Source organism: Amblyomma mixtum, chromosome 8, assembly GCF_055824585.1.
Source record: "Amblyomma mixtum isolate Tamu chromosome 8, ASM5582458v1, whole genome shotgun sequence".
Taxonomy (NCBI): Eukaryota; Metazoa; Arthropoda; class Arachnida; order Ixodida; family Ixodidae; genus Amblyomma; species Amblyomma mixtum.
The window spans coordinates 105,870,245-105,879,694 of record NC_143019.1 but is presented as its reverse complement, the minus strand read 5'-3'; positions in this window follow the sequence as shown (position 1 = coordinate 105,879,694).

Here is a 9,450-nt window from a genome sequence, read left to right as displayed (position 1 = left end):
CAGTGCAACTATCCGTGGTTTCGCCCTGGCGCAATGTGAATTTAAAATTTTAACCTTCGAAGATGATGTCGCCCTCTTTCGTTCTGACAAAACGAGTGTGCTTGAGGCATTACGTTTTACTGAAGAGTTTTGGGAGGTATCAGGTGAGGCTCTTAATTTAAATAAATCCAAGGGGTTATGGTTGGGCCGTTGGGGTAAAACGCCAAGTCATTATGGTGGCATAAGCTGGGACTGCGGTACTGTTCACCGCCTAGGGGCTCCTTTTCACCAAATTCGCAACAGTGGAGCGTACTGGGATTCACAGATAATCTGCATGGGGTGACAAACCCAGGCTTGGATGGGTAGGGAGCAGTCAGTGTTTGCTAGGGCTTAACATTTTTTATTTGTAACACTTGGCTATGTGCTACAGGTTCTCCACTTTGTGAGAAAGAAAGTGCAGGTGATGCACAGAATATTCGCTGCCTTTATATGGCGCTCCCATTGGGAATCCATGCGTCGCGATAAACTATTTCTTTCTATAGATTCTGGTGGAATAGCCCTTGTTCACTTATTCGTACATCAGCTTGTTTCACGTTTTTTCTTTTTCAAATCGGCAAACCACCCTTTTCTAGTAGCTGTGTTTATTAGGCGTCTCAGTGCTCATTTGCCTTTCCTGTTCGCACTGACTGGTCACACGCGTGAGGTGCTTTTTTGGGGATTCCTTAAGGAAGCTTCTGACGCCTTCACTGTGCGCTTTCCTTTGGAATACCTGTATAGCCTCTCCAGAAGGCAGATGACTCAGGCATTTACAGAGTATTCGTTTCCTGTACCGTTGTATCGGCAACTTTTTCTGGAGTTCCTTGACACCAGTGTTTTAAAACGTGTTAGGCGAATGTGCATTTCTTCTGCTGCAAAAATATTCCTCTTTAAACTGCACAGATCTGCGCTGCTTGTGATGGCATGGCTTCCTGCTAAGGAGATGCTTGCGCCATGGACGGTGAATGCCGCCTGTGCAGTACACAAGAGAAAATTAACCACTGTTTTATTCTGTGCATTGATGCTGTATTCTTCTGGGACATATCAGAACGAACAATTAAGAAGGACATGAACATCACACCCTACAGTATCCGTTTTTCTGCCTGTGGAGAAAAATTGTGTAGCGCCATATGATCTATTTATGTCGCTGGGGCTATTTAGTCTCTGGAAGAGCCGCATGATGGACCGCCACGCCGAATCACCACGGTCGTCGAAATCTTTGTTTCGTGAACAGTGAGCTTTGGTGCGGGGAGTATATGCTGCCTTGCAAGAGCCGCCTAGCTGGCTCCCGTATCTGGATGCATGTGTGTGCCTCCCAGACTTTTGATGTTTTGGAAGGTGAGGTCATGCAGGGGTATGGTGGCCTGGTGTTTTGTGGCGTAAGCATGCTTAGATTTTTTTTTCGGCACTATTTGCATGCAATGAAGAAAAGAAAAAGCCTAGTGGTCTCGCTGGGCAGCCCTTAAAGCAGATCTGTTCGCTCAGCAGCGGGTTCGACTCCCTGTCATGGATATTAATTCAATTTCTTTTTCTCTTTTTCATGGTTTGACCTCTAGCTCAGCCAAAGGTCAAAACTAGGCACCCGGCGATCAAAGCACGAGGTCTCGTAGTGAAGCTTTTGCTTCAAAAAGATAGGTTATCAGGAAATGTAGGCACGCTGTCTGACTTCTAGGTGGACAACTGAACCGCGCCGTGAGGGAACAGAGGAAGATAGTGGTGAAAGAAGAACGGAAGAAAGATGTGCCGTAGTGGAGGGCTCCGGAATAATTTCGACCACCTGGTGATCTTTAACGTGCCCTGACATCGCACAGCACGCAGGCTCTCTCTGCGCTTCGCCTCCATCTCTTTCCTCAGTACCAACATAGTCGACACAACATTGTCAATGGCACGCCAATGAACGAAATGAATGCCCAGTGCCGCGTATCTGCCACAACGCTGTCAACGCCAACGCATTGCGCGCAGCTCTCTGTCATTACCGCAATGTGCCTGCATGCGTGATTGAGAGAGAGAGAGAGAGGGAGAGAGAAAGATGAGCGGAAATGTAGGGAGGTTAACTAGGCGAGGCGCAGTGTGCTAGCCTACACGTGGGAAGGGGAAAACAGAGAGAGATAAAAGAGAGGAATGACCATGTTTCGGTAGCGCATTACTAACAGCGCACACAGGGCGCACACTGAAAGTAAAGCGCGATTGAGGTGTCCACTGGCCCAGGGAGCCAGTTATGCGTGTTTCCTTTCGTTTCGTGATTACAGTTTAGGAAGATGACAACGTGCAATGAACAGCGCGAGTGTCGGACATTTACACACGAGGCTTGATCGGTTGCGGTGATAGCATAGTGCTCTCGTGTAGTGGCCAGCGAAGCTGCCTTGTCTGCACTGCGGCGTGTTCGAAATCCAGTCGCGGCAATATTTTATATCTGCAGGTTTCTCAAAGATATCAAGGGCCAAAAGTCATAGGTCAAAGGGGTAGGCTTCAGAGACCCATCGGCTTTTCGAGGATTGCTAGTGAAGCAGTGCTTTCGCACTAAAAGGCCTCAGCACTAGTGATGCAAAACTATCGATAGTACTATCGATAGTTAGCGCTTTCAATAGTAGTATACTGTCAATATAACTATCGAAAGTACTATCGATAGTACTTTCGATAGTTCTGGTGATAGCACTATCGATAGCCGTATCGATACTACTTGTTATATATAGTACTATCGATTCTATAAAATCAACCACGCGTACACACTGCATCCTAAACTTGTTTTCCCGAGTGTGTAGTATGGAGGTGATGGCATGAGTAACTGACAGGACTCGCCCGTTTTCGGGGCTTATGCGTCATCCAGCTCTGCAGACGTTCGCTACGTAAAGTTTCTGGATAAAATATTAGCGTGCGAATGTCCTAGTTGCGAAGCATGTGTGCGCAAAGCGCTTCTGCAGCGGTTACGTCAGCAAGACGACGTATGCTGTGCATGATAGTGCCGGGTAAGCCAGCACAACCTGTGCCGTTTGATCTTTCATCGGATGCAGTTCCAGGTATCTTTCCGAACTGCTCCAGTGCTTGTTCTTTCATCAGATATAGTTCCAGGAATTTCTCCCAACTGTCCTAGTTCACGTTAAAAAACCGCAGATTGTCGAAATTTACCCGGAGACCTCCACTACAGCATCCCTCATAGCTTGAGTCTCATTGGGACGTTAAGCTTCATAAGACTGTGAAACCAATCAGGTATCGCAAATGTTTTGGTTATATCGCTGGCCAACAAATGCTTGTCAATATTTTTGCTATGAATAATCTTACCATCGACAGTTTCACTATCGATTGTCTTGCTATCGATAGCGGTACTATCGCTAGTAATACTATCGATAGCAATTGACACTATCGGTAGTAATACTATCGATAGTAGATTGTCGATAATACTATCGATTGTCTATCGATAGTAGCACTATCGACATTTCTTTCGCACGATCGATAGTTTCAAAAAACTATCGATACTATCGATAGTCAATTTTCCGATAGTTTTGCATCACTACTCAGCACTCCTCCTGTGGCGCCGCGCACCTCGCGCAGTTGAGCATATTAGAGCATGAATTGTGAACGCTGGGCTCAAACTTCATGCCCTAATACGTTAAACCGCGAAAGGTGCGCGGCGTCATAGGAGATGAGCTGGCTTTTCTTTATACGACGCACTGGCCGGGCTCAGACTTTGTCTAAGGCTTGGGCCGAGCACGGGCCTCTGTCCTGTGCAGTGCCCTAGTTCGGGGTAAATCCCTTTGACTCCGTGTGTATGAATGGTGTACCTCATTAACCGCTTCAGCGCGGCACCTCACAATATCGCTCTGCTGCTAACACTCGTTTACGACCTCTTCGTAAACTCCTTCCGACTCTTTCTCCGTTCTCTGTGCATACAAACACCAAACGTCCTGTCGCGGACGCCAGAATATATTGCCACCCACACTTCGCGCACTTTTAGCGTGGGTTCCCAGGCACCCTTAGAGCGTGCGGGGGCAGCGGTCCCGGACTCAAAGGAGATGCCCTGGACTCAGCGTGGCAAGCTCAGCGGAGACCAGCTATCAAGTGACAAGAGGTTTTTCGTCGTTTGGTGCACAGCTTTCACCGGTCGCAAGCCAGATAATGGGTCGAAGCCAAAGGTTCACAAGCAAAACAATGTTTGTACAGCAATGAGACGATACACATGATTTCACAATCACTCGTACGAGCACATACAAAGTGATTAACAAAACGATGACATTCGCGCAAAGTTACACTCGAGAGAGATTACAATACAAATTAAATATTGCACCTAAAGTTCACTAACACAAGAGAGAGCCAAACAAACAAAAAACAATTAGTTCACCGGGCAGTGCGACAGTCCGACGACCAGAGGTTCAAGACGGTGCCGTCCCGCAGACTGGCGCGCGCTGCCTCGTTGGATCGTGGCTGGGCGAGTTGTGTTTTCCAGGGAGTCGAGTGGGCGCGCTTCTCTGAAGCTTAAACGGCGGCTAGGCCTAACTTACAGCGGTCAACGCCCTTCTTATATAGGCTTGGTCCGCGTCTGTTTGTTCTATGCGTCAAAGTAGGCGCGCACATACGCACAGTATCAGCCGTGCAGTCTCCTTGTCCTTCTCGCGCCGGCCGCGCGTCCTCATTGGTCAAAAGCCGGGAGTCGCTTCGAGGAGCATCTGGAACTTTCTGGCGTGGCGCCGCCGCCGACGTGCGAGTGAAGAGGAGGGGGACATGTCTTAACATACTCAAGGCTACGCCCTCTACACTGGTTTTATGTGAAAGAATCTCCAACATTCTAGAAAAATCGACGTCATGGCTGACTCATTCCCTCCCCGCGCGCCGTGTCAGCGAGCGGTGGTGTAGGGGACAGCCACGCACACAAGGCTAGTCGCTCATCGAGGTTTCCTTCCCCCCCGTTTTACGACCCGCGCTGGAGAGATGCGTCCTCGCGGCGCTGTTTTTGTTTCTTTGTTTAAAAAATGCGCCGAATTTTGTGACCCCAGCATGTGCAGAGTCGCTCCCCGAACGCGAAAAACCTGCGATGCTTGCCTCTAACGATTTAGAATACTCCGAGTATCCAAGAAACCTAACTCTGAAATACTGCATTGCAGTGCACCTGGCGTTCTCAGAGTGCAGTCAGTGCAGGTAAGACGACTACACAATGTTTTTGGCAATATCGGCATTGTGGTGCAGGCGGAATGCACATCACGTTGGGCATTCTTACTAATACCGTTACGGAGGTGCAGCCTTTGTCAAAAGCACAGAGCCAAAGAGGATTGTTTGTGGGCGATACCTGTGGATCTTTATACCAGGTATTTCAAGAAATATTTTAAGTAATTCGCAAAAATAACCTTTTTGAGGTAAAAATTGGCTTTTTCTGCATAGTATTTCTAGTACATCACCATTCACCTTTCAACACCACTAGTTCACCAGAAAAAATAGTGAACTAAGCTGTTGAACCAGCTTAGTTCACCAGTACTAAGCTGGTGAACTAATTTTAATAATCAACTTTTAACTATTAGCGATAGGCGCCTAGTAGCAATTAGAGATTTGTAGCCGATCCTTAGTAATAACCATATCAGTTTTTAGAATTTAGAAAACATGATGTCCTTGACGCTCCGGACCGAAAAATTTAAGTTGTTATTTACTAGTTGCGTACACTGGAATAGTTGATTGGCCGGCGTGCTTTCCGAAAGCGCATGTATTTTGACACGATGTATCCAAATGTTTCCGACCCACAGCGCCGAGGATAATCGCATTTTCGAAATTATAAAAAGTGATGTGGTGATTAATAACGACTGGCTGCAAATCTCTTACTACAACCGGTTTTCTCGCTGTGATAGTTAGGAAGTAAATTATCAGAAATTGGTTTACTAGCTTACTACGGAAGACAATTCACTGGCTTTCCGGAGTCCGCCAACACTGGCTATATTATGCTTCAAAAGCCATATTTGTATCCCAAAAAGCCTATTTTTGAAAATTAATATTTCAACTCTTCCCTGAAATACCTCGCATACCGCCAGCATTCCGAATTCTCTAGGAAGTGTGAGGAATGCAGGATATGAACCCTCGAGTACAGTGGGACCGTGCCGGGGCCCGGGAACCTGCGTGCTCAGAACATATCAGTTGTGTTAATAAAGTATCATAATAATGATGAGGAATTTTCGCCCTCGAACCGCAAAAAGATCGGAGTTCAATGGATTCGAGACAACACCACACGTCCCGAGAACGTCCTCAAATGGTCAGAACGCCCTCATTGCGAACAGGACATCCTGTGTACCTTTTGAGAGCATCGAAGGCTAAATGCCCTCATGACGAAGTCCTTAATTTGTACTTTGCTGGACGACTCGGCGATGAAAATTCCTGAAATGCTTTAGAGGAATTTAATTAATGAAAGCCGGGTGCGAGAGCACTCGGCTTTCATTAATTAAAAACTGTAGGTTTATTAAACGATATGTTAGGTTTTGTAAGTTTTAAGTTCCCAAAGCGAGTCAGGCTATGAGAGACGCCGTAGTGAAGGACTCCGGAAATTTCGACCACCTGGGGTTCTTTAACGTGCACTGACATCGCACAGTACACGGGCCTCTAGAGGCCCCGTCTTTAGGGTAAGCAGCCGAGCGCCATAACCACTGAGTCACCACAGTGGTACAGTAGTGATGCAATGCAGAAAAACATTGTGACCGCAAAAAATAAATGCCTTAAAAAGTTAACTTAAGATGTTTTTGCTTTTACAGCTGGCCTTATGTATGCATACTTCTGATGGGGTTGGACTGTTTAGATTTTTGGGCCAATCGTCTTTTCCATTCAGGCAGCCCAATTCAAGTCTAGAGAGAGCTATAGCTCTCTGCGGCGCTGGGCATGGTAAGTCGGGTTCGCGCCTCTTTGTTTTGATTATTGTGGTTAGCTTCGAATACGGCATTCACCTGAAAATAAAAACAAAGAACGCTGGATACAAATCCGTAAGTAGTGCTGAAAATGTTCCCGCACATGATTCAGTGGGCATGGGAGGAGCTTCATGACGCGGCTCTTAAATTTCGTCCGTGCATTTCGCCACTACGCATGGTGAAGACTTTAGCTACATCTGGCATCCATGCTTGATCACTCAACAGTGGCACAAGGCATCCGCATCGACCATGTCATCAGCACCCATTGTCGAAAAGAACTGCTGGCGTGCTTCGGAATTTTTCAGTGGGCGTGGGGTCAGCTTCGTGATGCGGCTCTTCAATTTGGTCCATTTCTTTGTCGAGGTCAGTTGCGACGCTTGTCTATATGCGAGTAAATCGGACAATGACTGCTTGGTGCTGTTCCCACGCCCGGGAATACTGTTCTCTTTGCTAGTGCCTTGTTGTTGCTAAAGAGCTTATTCTGCTTTGCGGTGATGTGGAAGAAAATCCTGGACCCAATACGCGTGCCCAAGACGCCGATGTTCAGGCGAAGCAGTTAAGTGACATGTTTTCCTTACTGCAGGATATGAACACTCGAATAGCTAAAATGGAAAAGGATCAAGTTGATTTAATCAGTACAGTGAATGAAATAAAAAAAAATTGGGAGGCAATTCAGAGTCACTTATCACATATTTGTAGAAGGCTAACTGTGGTCGAGGGCAAAACTGCTGCTAGAGAACCGCTTCGGCAGGAATGTCGTCGACTGCGATGCTTTGCTTAGAACCGAGCTAGTGAGAACTTAAAATTGAGGGTTAATCAGGAGGAGCTGGGAGACAGACAGCGTTATGATAATATTCTGTTTTATGGCCTACCTCACGTCAGTTCTTAATCTTGGACCGAGATTGAAGAAAAACTTGTCAATAATCTACTCTCATCTGCCTTAAATTTTCCAGCATCGCACATCCATATCTTCACCGATGGTTCAACTACTAAAGAAACCTCTTCTTGTGGCCTTTATGTGCCCTCAACAGACCATGCCCTTTCTTACCGGCTGCAGCGGAGGACATCCTCTACGACAGCTGAGCTTCACGGCATTAAGGAAGCTGTTTCTTACATCCTGCGCCGAACCGCCGGCCGTTGGGTTATCTTCACCGATTCAAAAGCATCTCTGCAGATCCTGGCCAACCTGCTGAAGAAAACGAATCACCAGCCAGTTTCCCTTGACATCGGGTATCTACATCATTTAGCTATTGCCGCAGGCCACTGCATAACATTTCAGTGGGTACCTGCTCACTGTGGCATTCTGGCTAATGAAAAAGCAGATGAAGCGGCCCGTAAGGGCCATCAACATCGGAGATACATTCGAACTTTTTTCACGAAATCGGATGCGTCCCAAATGGCTAAAAGTTTTGCTTACGAAGAAACGTATCGGCTTTGGAGTTTGCCGACACATCAGTACCAATTTCTTCACTCAATCGACCCACATCTTAGATCAAGACTCTCACCCAGAATTCCTCGACAACTGGAAACACTTTATCACCGACTTCGTCTGAATTCTGCATATACAAACCGCTTGCGATACCGTTTTGGACAAACGAACAGTCCGCATTGTGACAATTGTGCCTCGATAGAAACTGTGGAACATATCCTACTTGTGTGCCCTGCGTATGCTAATGAGCGTGCGTACTATGAGCATTGCATGCAGAAGCTATGCCCAGTGCCCCTAACAATGGACAAAGTTTTAGGTCCCTTAGCCTGCTTCAGGCAACAGAGACTTGCAATGAACTTTCTTTTTACATATTTAAAAGACACTGGACATCTAGATAAGCTCTAAATTCACTTGCACGTTACCTTCATGCATTCTTCATGCAGTGAACTTCGTCAGCCCATTTGTCTGACTATGCGCTCCATCATTCCATAGGTTACATCAATACTCGCCATTGCATCCTTAGTACCCATTTCATGGCCGCATTTTATCTTCGTTTTTTTTTCTTTTACCTCTTCCACGCGGCTCTCCTTCTGTCTTTTTCTCCCAAATTCCCCTTCCTACGCAGAGTAGCATGCCAGCGATTTTTAAACGCCGGCTAAATTCTCTGCATTTCATTAAAGAGTCTCTCTCTCTCTCTCACATAGACTTGTTGGTTTCTTCGGAGATAAATGCAGACCAGTCATCGCGAAGTTCTCGTATTTTAAATCAAGACAATTTTCTTTTCAAGTTCCAAACTCAAAGATGATGGCATCAGCGTAAGTGAACATTACTCTCTTCTGACGCGTCCGGCGAGGAAACAACTAGTCGAATTTGGAATCTCAGAACGCTATCTCTAAATCCAATGTACTCTACAATAAGCTTTGCATGGGTAATAGGTGTTACAGCTACAGCGTTTCTCAAGGTCGTAGTGTTGCCAGTCTTTCATCCGAAACTTCCACCGATTCGGGATGCGTGAGGGGTGATGGGCACCGGTCTGCAGCCCGGAATTCGTTGTCGTTTTTGTAAGCTAACACTGGAAGTGTTTTGCCTAAATGTGATTAACTTTGTGCGACTATCGATGCATCCTACGCTGACATT